Consider the following 14,219-nt stretch of genomic DNA (forward strand, 5'->3'; position numbering starts at 1 on the left):
TATTACTACCAGTGGAAAAGTGCCAGCACTTCCCAGCACAGGTGCAATACTACCAATGGAAGAGTGCAGGCACTTCCCAGCAGAGGTGCATTACCACCAGTGGAAGAGTGCCGTCACTTCTCAGCAGAGGTGCACTACTGCCAATGGAAGAGTGCCAGCACTTTCCAGCAGAAGTGCATAACTGCCAATCTGAGAGTGCCAGCACTTCCCAGCAGAGGTGTATTAATACCCATGTGAGAGTGCTGGCACTTCCCCGCAGAAGTGCATAACTGCCAATGGGAGAGTACCGGCACTTCCCTGTAGAAGTGTATTACTACCAGTGGAAAAGTGCTGGCACGTACCAGCAGAGGTGCATTACTACCAATGAAAGAGTACTGGCACTTCCCTGTAGATGTGTATTACTACAATGGAAGATTACCTGCACTTTACAGTAGAGGTGTATTACTACAATGGAAAAGTGTCTGCCCTTCCCAGCAGAGGTATATTACTAAGAATGGAAGAGTACAGCACCCCCGAGTAGAGGTATATTACTACCAATGGGAGAGTGCAGGCACTTCCCAGCAGAAGTGCATTACTACCAATGGAAGAGTGCCAGCACTTCCCAGCAGAAGTGCATAACTGCCAATCAGAGAGTGCAGGCACTTCCCAGCAGAGGTGCATTACTACCAATGGAAGAGTGCCAGCACTTCCCAGCAGAGGTGCATTATTACCAATAGAATAGTGCAGGCACTTCCCAGTAGAGGTGCATTACCACCAGTGGAAGAGTACTGGCAGTTCAGTAGGGCACCAGAACCTAAGTCTAACGATGATATGGGCTTCTCTATTTCCATTTTAAGCACTGGAGAAATGAATTAAAAAGCAAAGCAAGTCTTGCTAAGTTATGCTCTTGCAAGATATCAATTTCTCCAAGCAGCAGCCTCAATTTTCATTCATTCATTAATTTCATATAACTTACAAGGTAATATTTTCAAAATGTGAAACACTTTAGAAGATCAATCAATCGATCAGGTTTTTGTAGAGTGCACTACTCACCCATGAGGGTCTAAAGGTGCTGGGAATGGGTGTGAGCAGCTCCGTTGGGGTCATTCGAAGAGCCAGGTCTTGAGGACCTTCCTGAATTGGTGCAGTGTCGGGCTCTGTCAGAGGTGAAGGGGAAGTTTGTTCCAGGTCTTGGCTGTGAGGTAGGAGAAGAATCTTCCACCTGCTCTGGTCCTGTAGAAGTGTGGGACGGTGGCCAGGGAGAGGTTGGCTTAGCGGAGGTTTCATTTGGGGGCATGGAAGGAGATTTGATCATTGAGGTATTGGGGTCCAGTGTTGTGGAGGGCCTTGTAGACATGTGTGAGCAGCTTGAAAGTTATTTTTCTTTTTACGGGGAGCCAGTGGAGGCCGCAGAGGTGTTGGGTGATAACGTTGTGCCGTGGGATATCGAGGATCATTCTGTCTGCAGCATTCTGTATTGTCTGGAGTTTGTGGAGGAGTTTTTTGTTGATTTCGGTGTAGAGGGTGTTGCCGTAGTCCAGTCTGCTGGTGATGAGTGCGTGAGTGACAGTTTTCCTGGCATTGGAGGGGATCCACTTGAACGCCTTGCCTAGTATGCAGAGGGTGTTGAAGCATGCGGAGGAGATGGCGTTGATCTGGCGATTCATGGTGAGTGATGAGTCCAGAATCATGCTGAGTTTGCTTGCATGGTCCATAGGGGTGTGTGAGTTTCTGAGAGCGGGGGTCACCAGGCATCGTCCCATGCAGAGGGGGTGGAGCTGAGGATGAGGACTTCTGTTTTCTCAGAGTTGAGTTTCAGGCAGCTGTTCCTCATCCAGGTCGCGACAGCTCTTATCCCTTTTTAGGTCTCGGCTGTGAAGGCTGCGCTTGCGCAGTCTCGCTCCGAGATTTAATGACTTGGAGAAGAGGGGCTTGAACCCGCCCCTCTTCTCCCCTGTTCTCCATTGGCTGGCCTCTTGAATGCTGGCCAGCCATTGGAGAAGAGGTCAGTCATTCCTATTAGGCCCCGTCCTTTTCGGATCGGGGGGCGTGTTTTTTGCGAGAAGTCTCGGGGAGGAGACAACAGCAAAACACGCCCCCGAATCCAAAAAGGACGCTGCGTTTCTCCGAGGCATTTCTGCTCTGCCTCGGAGAAAGGCGGTGGTGTTGTGTTGTGTAGTTTTACAGTAGTTGACTATGCATGTTTTTATTCCGATTTGTTACGTTTCTGTGTCTTTAATTCTATATACATCTTGCTAGTGGTTCCAGGGCCGATCGGGGATCTATCTTGTCGAGTGTCGCGTATCTTCATGAACACTTCTCAACGACTCTGCAGCGTGATCTGGCTTTTTGTTTTTTTTTCCTATGTCGGGGGTGGGCCTTGTGCCAGTCTCAGGCCATTCTAAACCGCCTTCTCCCCCCGCGCGCCAAGTTGTGCTCTCCGCCGCTGTACGTCACGTGAGCCGTCTCGCCTCACTCCTTCCCCGGTGCCCGAGTCGCCCCCCCTCCCCCGGACGTGGCATTGTCCTCGCACGTGACCCGCCGGAGAGTGCGTACGCGACGGAGCGCGGTGTGAAGATGGCGGACGAGGAGGCCGAGCAGGAGAGTGGCGGCGGCTGCCCCAGGGAGCCGCCGGGGCTTGGTGAGCGGCTGAGAGCACTAGAAGAGGCGTTGCGGCGGAGCGAGGAGCCTGCAGAGAAAGCGGCCAGCGAGTACTGCCAGCGCTTCTGTCAGGTGAAGCACATAGTGTCTTGGTCTTTTGTGTCTGTGACCCGGGAGGTGGGAAGGGACGGGCAGTGGTCTCAGCGCTCCTTCAGTAGCGTCGCTGTTCAGAGCGCGGATTGGCCCCTCGCGCAGCTTTTGTGCGCGCCCCTGGGAACCTGTCATGGGAATGGAGAGGGTGTGGGTCCAGGCCTTCACCGGTTGGGTTTCAGGCCTTATGTGTGGTGTTGCACACTGGATGAAGGGCTGCCTTCTGCAGAGGTTCCCTCGGCGACACTCCTTGCACAGCCCCCCCCCAACCAGGCTTCACGGCTGAGGTGTTGCCCCTTGGGGAAGGGGTCTTTTAATTGCGTTTGCTCGTCCTTTGCCATCACAGAGCCAGTGACAGCGTACCTTTTCTTCTCTCTGTACATCACTATCGTACCTGTCCTGCCCTTGTATTTGTTGGAATACTGTCGTGATCACGACTGTTTAATGGGTATGTTTTTGGAGGGGGACACTGGGCCTGTTAAGTAAATACTCTTTACTAACTTGGTTGCATGCTTGTCGCCAAGGGGTTAGTGAGATGCGTACATTTAAGCTGTGGTGCCCGAACACAAACGACGTAGTTCTTTTTCCGAGTTAAGATGCTTTTGTATGTCCTATGTTTCTTGTTTTGACGTGAAGCTGTGACATATTCACTTTTCCGTAGTTTGGTGGTCATTAGCACAGACCAGACGCACTTCTTTCTAGAAGGTGTTCCATCGTGAGGGGATTGTTCTGTGATTCTCCGATTATTTCAGGAAATTTTAAACGTTCCAGCCAGTGTGTTGTAGAAGCTCCGTTGCTGTTATTGTTAGTAACGTCCAGTCATACGTTTTAAGTGTATATAAACAACAACAAGCATTTACAATGCAATGGTCTCGGCATTGGTAAAGTTAGAGCTATTGGCATTGCTCATGACAATGCCGTTTCTTTAAATGTTTTAAAAACAAAAACATAAACAAAAATAATGTCATGAGCAATGCCAATAGCTCTAACTTTACCAATGCCGAGACCATTGCATTTTAAATGCTTGTTGGAAATTGTGCCTGGTGATGTCGGGTTCCTTGGTGAGGGAGCGGATGAGCTGGGTGTCATCAGTGTAGGAGACAGTGTTGAGCCCATGGTTTCTGACAATGGTTGAGTGGGGGGCCAAGTAGACATTGAAGATGTGAGGCTGAGTGCAGATCCTTGGGATACTCCACATCTGATCTCTGTCAGTTCTGAGAGGAAGGGGAGGGAGTCTTATTCTCTGTGTTCTGCCTGAGAGGAATGATGGTAGCCAGTCTCAGGCCTTTCCTTGGATGCCGCGTCGTGAAGCCTGGTGGCTAGTGTGCGGTGGGAGACGGTGTTGAAGGCTGCTGATAGGTCCAGAAGGATGAGGGCTGCTGTATGGCCTTGGTCAAAGAGGGCATGGATGTCGTCGGTGGCGGTGAGGAGGGCGGTCTCTGTGCTGTGGTTGCTGCAGCATCCGGATTGAGAGGTGTCTAGTATGATGTTGGTTTCTATGAATTCTGTTAGCTGGGTGCTGACGATCTTTTCAATGACTTTGGCTGCAAATTGAAGCAGTGAGAGGAGCCTGAAATTTTTTAGGTCTGTCGGGTCTGCGAAGGGTTTCTTTAGGAGGGGGATAACTTCGGTGCGCTCCCAATAGTCGGGAAATGTGGCTGTCTGGAGGGAGCAGTTGATAGTTCAACGTAGTACGGGTGCGATGGCAGATCAGGCTTATATTGTGAACAGTGACAAAAGGAGACAGAGCATCGTGGATGACAATCTGTGATATTATTGAGGACTTCTTGTGTATTTCATCTCTGTTATCGTATTTGTGTCTGCCTAGATATACTCTTCTCTTATGTATGAAGTAAAAGTGGTTGAAAATGGTGGAATTACCCCAGGCAGCACCAGTAGTAGAACTCCATTTCAAAAGTTCAGAATCATTTAGAATCATGTAGTCAGAAAACACAAACTCCAGATTGTTTACCAAGGCTTGCCTAGAACTATTTCAGCTCTTCAGTAGGCTTGTATTATCAACCATGGAAAACTAAAGGTAAACTAATCCACCACATATTTTGCATAAAACAGGGAAAGACCAAAATTATCAAAAAAAGTTGAAAGTCTGTTTTTTAGGCTTTCCATACTGCAATATTTTTCAATGTCGAATTAATGTCCCGAAATTATGAATCATTTTCTGTTCACTGCAAATATTTTCCAGAATGCAGGCAAAAATCGATATTTTGATTTCGAAAGTAAAAGAAAACCATACTGACCGCCCCCGCCACATGGTGCAAAGACATGGGAGTTGGAATGATCAATATTGCCATTATAAAACATTTTGGATTTTGAAGCAGTGAATATTTTACTCCAGCACTCTAATCCAGTGTGCTACTATTTGTGAGAGTTATTAGACTGAAACCTGCCAGCCTTTAAAACTAAATTGTGTTGTGTAGCACAGACCTGTGTAAGCACTTTGCCGACATAGGCTTGCTTGTCAACCCTTTTGGACAAGGGAATGGCTTCAATTTCTCTAAGCCCACTGAGTAAAATGTACACTCCTATCAATAAAATATACCAGACTGTTAATAATATGAAAAACATCCTGTTCACTAACCTCAAGTCGTGCATTTGTGGCTGTTCATTTCCACACACTGCTCTGCCAGAGCCTACTTCAAAGCAAGGGCTTGCTTCAGCATCCATGTAGAGACTGGGAAGCTGTTAATGGGGGCCCTGTGTCAAAGCACCAATTTTATTCAATACAAATAGATATATGGATATCATGAATTATTTTCCCTTTTCAAACTCCAGCTCCTCTTCTCGTCCTTCCCAGTTTTCTCATGATTCTTGTCATAATGTTGGGTGAAGAGTCTCCTGACAGATCCTTCACCTACCTGGACCTGGGCCCTGAATATGTACAAGACACATTACATGCATCCTGGTCTTCCAGTTATAAATCCAGTAGGTCTGGAAGGGCTTCTTCATTGATAGGCAAGTTTGCAGGTATTTGTGTGGATGAATTTGAGAAGGATTCAGTGAATGTATGGATGAACAGATGAATAAGAGCATGGATGTGTGTGTGCATGGGCTGATGAATATCACTCACACTTACTCACACATTTATCCATGCAGCTATCCATCCATGCACTCACCTCGTCCATACATGAGCTTATGCAGGTGCTCAGCAGCACGCAGTTACTCAGTCACTCATTCATGCACTCGCTCTCCACTGATACTTTCTCTCATTCACGCACTCATCCTTCAACACAATCAGACACTTAAACTCATTAATCCATAAAGAAGCAATTGGCACCTCCAAAATGCACCGTGATGCAAGCGACAATGCAAAGACTCAATGTAGGTCTCACTCATAATGTGAGATCCTTTGGCAACTACGGCTTGTACAAGTACTGGAAAGCAAAGGCAGAGAGGATCCTTACTAGTCCACCTTGTAGGAAGGATGCTTTACCAAGCGGCTACTAAATGAACAGATACATGTCATGACAGAAGCATGAGTCATTAAAATCACTCATAACTCAAGTTTCTTTATTTCAACAACTGCAAACTGAGGGGCGTATTGAGTCTGGTGGTCCACAGACCACCAGACTCATGGTGGCGGTCTCCCAACTGCCCTATTACGACTAGGGTGGTTGTGTCAAGAACGGCAAAACGTGTTCCTGCACGGTTTCCCCTGGTTCTGATCGCAAAAGAAAACTTTTCAATTACCCTTGGAGTCGGCTGTTTCACTTCCCTTCCTTCAGACGTTCCCAAAAGAAGACTAGTCTGTTAAAAACTATTACCAACAGGGCGCCCGTTCTCAGGGCGGTCTGTGGGTTAGCGGTCTAGTGTTTGACAGGCAGATGTTTGAACGTGCGCGCGTTCCCTGACCGCGGCGCACTTCAACTGTAGAAATTTGTGAGGAGGCTGTGTCTTTCGAGTCTCTCACAGAACTTCAGAAAGTATTCGTTGGGGGTTGAGAAGGATATTCTTCGCTGCTCAACAGATTCCGGAGGTGGAGTTAGAAGTCTTCTATCTCATCTCGTGTCACAAGAACTTTCCTGTTATTTCCAGTGAGTGGAAATTCTCCAGAGTCTCTACCAGCGGTGTCTTGTGGAAGGTCTTTCAAGGCAGGAACTATTACCGAGAAAAGGTCAACAGTCATTCCTCGGTGAGTGGCCTAATGCTTAAATGCGTATTGAAGCATTAAACAATTTGAGACTGCCAGGCTACTGACATTCCCTACTACGTTCCTGGTAGTAGAACAAGAAGCAGTCCCCATAGACTTCCTAAATCATTGTTTGGGGTTCCTGACAGAAATTTCAAGAGAGTACAATTCAGTCTACTGGCTTTTAGTTTCCATGAGGAACTTTCTTCTGCAGTGCCGATAACAAGAAAAGAATCTACTTCATCTCGTTGTATGTTAAATATATATATATATATATTGCTTACCACCAATTGCCGCAGCAGTAATCATCAGGTGCAGCAGTACCATCAAGCGCAGGAGCACCATCAAGCGCAGCAGCAGTCATCAAGCACAGTAGCGCTTGCTTAGCGCGGAGCACAAAAAAGGCAACTAAAAGAGAGGGGCAAATCCACAGTAGAGATCAGGTAAAGGTCAGGGCGTAGGGAGTGGGTAGGGAGTAGTGAGGGCCTTTAAGGGGACTTCCACTAATTCTCTGTTAACTTAATTCACAGATGCCAGAGTAACCACCCTAGTCCAGGAGAAGCAGGCATACTAGCCCGGGAGAAACAGGCATCACAGTGGAGTCTCTCTATTATCCCATTCCCCTTTCCCCCTTCTTGCTGGAAGTGAATTTTATTCGCTGTAGCGAGGCAGGGGAGCTGGGAAATTCTCGTCAATTGAGTCCAGGTCTTCAGTCCAGCTGTTCCCGTGGAGGAAGGGAATTTCAGGTGCGTGGTACCTTCTTTCGCTTGTCTTGACAGATTGAAGTGCCATTCAACTAATCCCACCTGAGCAGTATGGCTGAGGGTCTGGATGTTAAGACATTGGCAGCAGTGCTAGAAAGAATTCAGGAACAGTTAAATGTCACCATGGAGGCAAATAAGACTCTCAGTGAGGAGGTCAGGAAGTCTAGTCAGGAAGCGAATTTCCTTAGGCAGAGGGTGGAAGAATTGGTTTCCGGAGATAGTGCTGAGTTTAAGGCCCCTAAATCTTTCCATTTCTCGCCCACGTCATCTACGTCTGAACTGACCACTCAGGTTATCCATGCCATGTCTCCCACTATACCTTTGGCAGCCCCAGAAAGATTTACAGGTGATCCCCATAAGGCGCAAATTTTCCTCACCCAATGCTCTTTGCATTTCCTTTGCAAGCCTATCGTTTTTAAAGAGGACCAATCCAAGGTGGCCTTTGTACTGTCTTACCTGAGCGGAGATGCGGCAGCCTGGTCTATGCCGCTTGTGAGTTGCAATGACTCAATTCTGTATAACTTTGAGGAATTCAAGGAAGAATTTCTTCGCATCTTTGATCGGCGCACAGTGTCACAAACGACAGACAATGAACTTTTGGATCTCAGACAAGGGAGTCGGGAGTTAGTAGCCTATATTGCCCAATTCAATAAACTAATAGTGGAAACCAAGTGGCCAAAGGAAAAGAGGGCGGCCATTTTTTATCGAGGACTGAAAGATGAAATAAAAGATGGGTTGGCACAAATCCCTAGGAGACCCACAGATGTGTCAGAATTAATGGACCTTGTACTTCAGATTGATTCGAGGCAAAATGAGAGGCGGAGTGAGCGTCGCAAGGAGGTACGGCCTTTCCTTCCGCGTTTCGACAGAGCCAGGTCTGATCCGGTTAAGTCATCTGAGACAACTTCGGGGGAAGAACCAATGCAAATTGGGTCAATTAGAGGCCCATTAACTAAGGAGGAAAGGGAGAGGCGACGTAATGGAAAATTGTGTATGTATTGTGGAACTGCCGGGCATTTTGTCAAGGAATGTTCACGAAGGCCTAAGATTAGCACAGTGCCAAAAGACAAGCCCCACCAGTAGGAGGAGTTGCTCTGGTGGGCGCAGAAGAGAAGTCAACTCCAGATCCACAAATGCTTGCTAATACCCTTCAGTCCGCGGCCCCTCATTTGATTATCCCCTGTGGGATAAAATTTGGAATAAAAGCAATGGAGAACATTTCTGTCATGATTGATTCTGGGGCAACAGGGAATTTCTGCGACATAAGATTTGCCAAATCCCTAGGAATCCAGTTTGTCCGCAAAATCAAGCCAGAACCGGTGCGGGCTGTTGATGGAACAAATCTCTCTTCTGGCCCCATCACTTGGGATACTGAAGAGATCATCTTGGAAGGTCCAGGGAGCCATAGGAGCATTTTAAAGTTTGCCTTGATTGATGCCCCTCAGTTTCAGCTCATTTTGGGTTTGCCCTGGCTCACGGAACACAACCCAAGGATTGACTGGGCAAGAAGATCGGTGGAAATGAGCTCGGATTATTGCAAGGAACATTGCTTTCAAGGAGAGGAAACCCATCTCCAGCCCTCCCAAGCAACGTTATTGGCAGAGCCGTCTTTGGTGGTCTGTGCTTTGGAGGTTCCAGCGATTCCCAGCGAATATCTGGATTTGAGAGATGTTTTTGATGAACAGGAGGCCAATAAATTGCCCCCACATAGGGAGTATGATTGTACCATAGAATTGGAACCAGGGGCACTCTTGCCGTGCAGTAGAATCTATGCCCTCTCTGAAGCTGAGAATGTACATCTGAAGGAGTATCTGGATCGATATCTAGCTAATGGATTCATCCGACCCTCTCAGTCTCCGGCATCTTCTCCTTTATTTTTCATTCCGAAGAAGGATGGGAAGCTTCGCACATGCATAGACTATCGTGCCTTGAACCAGGTGACAAAGAAGAACCGATACCCGCTACCACTGATTTCGGAACTTTTAGATCAGGTGAAGGATGCTTGCATCTACACTAAGTTGGACCTTCGCGGAGCCTACCATTTGGTTAGAATGGCTGAGGGGCATGAGTGGAAGACAGCTTTCCGGACGCGATTCGGCCTCTTTGAGTACCAGGTAATGCCATTCGGCCTGTGCAATGCCCCAGCTGCCTTTCAGCATTTTGTAAATGATATCCTTCGAGAATTCCTTGACCGCTTTGCAGTGGTATATATTGATGACATCCTTGTTTTCTCTGCTAATATGGAAGAACATGTACAACATGTGCGCGCCATTTTGAAGAAGTTGCTAGATCATCAGCTTTTTGTCAAGTTGGAAAAATGCGTTTTTCACACCACAGAGGTTGAATTTCTGGGATTCATTTTGTCCCCTGAAGGAGTGGCCATGGACGATTCCAAGGTAAAAGCAATAAGAGACTGGCCCCCTCCACAAAATGTCAAGGAAATACAAAGATTCATTGGATTTGCTAACTTCTACAGGCGATTCATTTCAAATTTTTCGGAGAAAGTTCGTCCAATCACTCTCCTTTTGAGGAAGAAAGAACCTTTCGTGTGGGGACCAGTGACTGAGGAAGCCTTTCAGTCTTTAAAAAGGGCCTTCATTTCCGCTCCAATTCTGCAGCATCCAAACATAGAGGAACCATTTTATGTGGAGGCGGATGCTTCTGATCAGGCGATTGGAGGAATTTTGTCGCAGAGACATCGGGAGACTGGCCAACTTCATCCCGTTGCTTACAGGTCACGGAAGTTAACAGCGGCTGAAGTCAATTATTCCATTGCAGACAAGGAACTTTTGGCAGTGAAAGATGCTTTTCAGGACTGGCAACATTACCTATTAGGGGCCAAGCATGAAGTAACAGTCTATACAGACCATAGAAATCTGCAGTTCCTGAAGTCAGCGCGAACACTTTCGCCACGACAATTGCGATGGTCGTTGTTCTTCGCAGATTACAACTTTGTTTTGACATACAAACCTGGAGCAGACAATGGAAAGGCGGATGCCTTGTCCCGGCTAAATTCAAGTGAGCAAAGAGAAACTTCCCGAGAAGTTCACATAATTCCTGAGGAAAAGATTATTGGGGCGATACTCTACTCAGAATTGGAAGAGAAGATCAGAGATTCCATGTCACAAGAAGATCTGGCAAAGTGGTTGAAAGAGGACCCAGAGAGAGAAAGTAGAGATGGGAAACCCTATCATCACGGAGTATTGTTCGTTCCACAGGCTGATCTACAAGAAAGAGTCATACAGCATTGTCATGATGATCCTTTGGCCGGCCACAAAGGGGTCACGAAGACCATTGAATTGATCAAACGAGACTTTTGGTGGCCCGGTCTGGAAGCTCAGGTGAGACAGTATGTGGCATCTTGTGCTAGTTGTGTCAAGGGGAAGGCCATAAGACAAGCCCCACAAGGGTTACTTCAACCTTTGCCCATAGCACCAGCTCCTTGGCACACCATCTCAATGGATTTTATTGTGGATCTTCCTTCTAGTCAGGGGTTGTCCGTTATATGGGTGGTGGTAGATCATTTCACCAAGATGGCTCATTTTGTCCCATTGAAATCCCTTCCAACTTCAACTCAGCTTTCCACTCTGTTTACTCAACACATAGTCAAGGCACATGGGATTCCAAAGGTGGTCATATCCGATAGGGGTCCTCAATTCATTTCACGATTCTGGAGAGCCTTCCTAGGCAAATTAGGGGTGGACTCTCGTTTGTCCACCAGTTTTCACCCACAGACTGATGGGCAAACGGAGAGAGTAAATCAAGAACTGGAGCAATATTTGCGCTTGTACTTGATGGATCAGGAGGGAGATTGGCCTGAGTTAATTTGGGCAGCTGAATTTGCGTATAATAACGCAGTTCACTCTTCTACCGGATTTTCCCCGTTCTTTTTGAATTCAGGTCGACACCCCAATACCTTAGTGAATAAGTCTGAAAGTCTAGTACCAGCTGTGGAAGAGAAGGTGCGTAAATTACAAGAGACTTATAAGGTAGCAACTCAGAACTTGATTAAGGCAAAGGCAACACAGAAGGTGCAGGCAGACAAGAAAAGAAGGAAGAATCCCGTTTTTGAGCCAGGGGACAAGGTTTGGCTATCCACTCGATACATGCGCCTCAAGGGGAATCGTAAATTCCAGCCTAGATTTGTAGGTCCATATGAGGTAGAAAGGATGATGAACTCAGTTACAGTGAAACTCAAGCTTCCCATTAGTCTAAAGATTCACCCAGTGTTCCATGTATCATTAGTAAAGAAAAACCCCGTGGGTATGAGAATGGGTTTGCCTCCAGCTCCAGTTCACAGACAGGCTGGAGAAGAATTTGAAGTCAAGAGGATTCTAGACTCAAAACTGAAGAAAGGAGAAGTTTTCTATTTAATTGACTGGAAAGGGTTTGGTCCGGAGGATCGTTCTTGGGAGCCCAGTTCAAATATCCATGCCCCCAGATTGGTTCGTGAGTTTCATAGGACATATCCCAATAAACCAAAGGAGAGCGGAGGGGAGTTCTTGGTGGGGGGTACTGTCAAGAACGGCAAAACGTGTTCCTGCACGGTTTCCCCTGGTTCTGATCGCAAAAGAAAACTTTTCAATTACCCTTGGAGTCGGCTGTTTCACTTCCCTTCCTTCAGACGTTCCCAAAAGAAGACTAGTCTGTTAAAAACTATTACCAACAGGGCGCCCGTTCTCAGGGCGGTCTGTGGGTTAGCGGTCTAGTGTTTGACAGGCAGATGTTTGAACGTGCGCGCGTTCCCTGACCGCGGCGCACTTCAACTGTAGAAATTTGTGAGGAGGCTGTGTCTTTCGAGTCTCTCACAGAACTTCAGAAAGTATTCGTTGGGGGTTGAGAAGGATATTCTTCGCTGCTCAACAGATTCCGGAGGTGGAGTTAGAAGTCTTCTATCTCATCTCGTGTCACAAGAACTTTCCTGTTATTTCCAGTGAGTGGAAATTCTCCAGAGTCTCTACCAGCGGTGTCTTGTGGAAGGTCTTTCAAGGCAGGAACTATTACCGAGAAAAGGTCAACAGTCATTCCTCGGTGAGTGGCCTAATGCTTAAATGCGTATTGAAGCATTAAACAATTTGAGACTGCCAGGCTACTGACATTCCCTACTACGTTCCTGGTAGTAGAACAAGAAGCAGTCCCCATAGACTTCCTAAATCATTGTTTGGGGTTCCTGACAGAAATTTCAAGAGAGTACAATTCAGTCTACTGGCTTTTAGTTTCCATGAGGAACTTTCTTCTGCAGTGCCGATAACAAGAAAAGAATCTACTTCATCTCGTTGTATGTTAAATATATATATATATATATTGCTTACCACCAATTGCCGCAGCAGTAATCATCAGGTGCAGCAGTACCATCAAGCGCAGGAGCACCATCAAGCGCAGCAGCAGTCATCAAGCACAGTAGCGCTTGCTTAGCGCGGAGCACAAAAAAGGCAACTAAAAGAGAGGGGCAAATCCACAGTAGAGATCAGGTAAAGGTCAGGGCGTAGGGAGTGGGTAGGGAGTAGTGAGGGCCTTTAAGGGGACTTCCACTAATTCTCTGTTAACTTAATTCACAGATGCCAGAGTAACCACCCTAGTCCAGGAGAAGCAGGCATACTAGCCCGGGAGAAACAGGCATCACAGTGGAGTCTCTCTATTATCCCATTCCCCTTTCCCCCTTCTTGCTGGAAGTGAATTTTATTCGCTGTAGCGAGGCAGGGGAGCTGGGAAATTCTCGTCAATTGAGTCCAGGTCTTCAGTCCAGCTGTTCCCGTGGAGGAAGGGAATTTCAGGTGCGTGGTACCTTCTTTCGCTTGTCTTGACAGGTTGGGCTGCCGTGGGTCCACTGCATCTGCCACAACCGCTAGGGAACCGCCGTTCCCTGGCGGTTGTGAGGCGGTCCTGAGGTCACAGTATGCTTGGTGGGGCCGCTGCGGCCCCATCAAGCATATTACAAGTTTCCTCACCTACACGTTTCATGGCAGTGTGACCACCATGAAAAGTTTGGTGGTGAGGAAACAAAGGGGGCCTACATGGCCCCCTTGTGCCTCATGCCATGTGGATGCACACAGGGGGACACAACATGTGCCCCCCTGTGTTCATCCACACCAGCACCTGCACGGCATGCCGTCTCTGGCTGGCCAAACTGACATGCGCACTTAGGTTTCTGCAACCGTTGGAGAAACAGCACAGACTTCCAGTGCCTGAACAAGCATCTTTTCAGCCCACTCAGGCCAATCGGCCACACTGCTCCCATGCTTGAGAGTAGCGTGGGGATTGGATGGGGAGTTTGATGCTGTCCTAGGGACTGCTGGGACCAGGAAGAGAGGAGTACGAGGCAGCCAGCAGCACAAGGCAAGTCTTGTTTGAATTATTTTTCACATTATTAACCCCAACCCTCCCGCTCTTCCCCGCACGCTACCCACCAGCCCCCTCTCAACCCCTCTCCCTCCACCCACCCCACCGGTCTTTGCCTCCGTCGGCCACCACTGGCCCTAGGTAAAGGGCATTAGCATAGTCCAGCCTGAAAGTTATCAACTCGTAAACCATTGTCTTCCTAGAATGGAGTGGCAGCAAAAAGAGGAATTTCTTAAGAG

The 14,219-nt window shown here is 47.5% G+C and overlaps 1 protein-coding gene across 1 annotated transcript in view; it reads left to right on the forward strand.

Moving 5' to 3' along the window:
- The window catches only part of LOC146802186 (mitochondrial ornithine transporter 1-like), a 144,367-nt gene that overhangs the window by 2,140 nt on the left and 128,008 nt on the right, over positions 1-14,219 (forward strand). The window lies entirely within an intron of this gene.

Source organism: Triturus cristatus, chromosome 8, assembly GCF_964204655.1.
Source record: "Triturus cristatus chromosome 8, aTriCri1.1, whole genome shotgun sequence".
Lineage (NCBI taxonomy): Eukaryota > Metazoa > Chordata > Amphibia > Caudata > Salamandridae > Triturus > Triturus cristatus.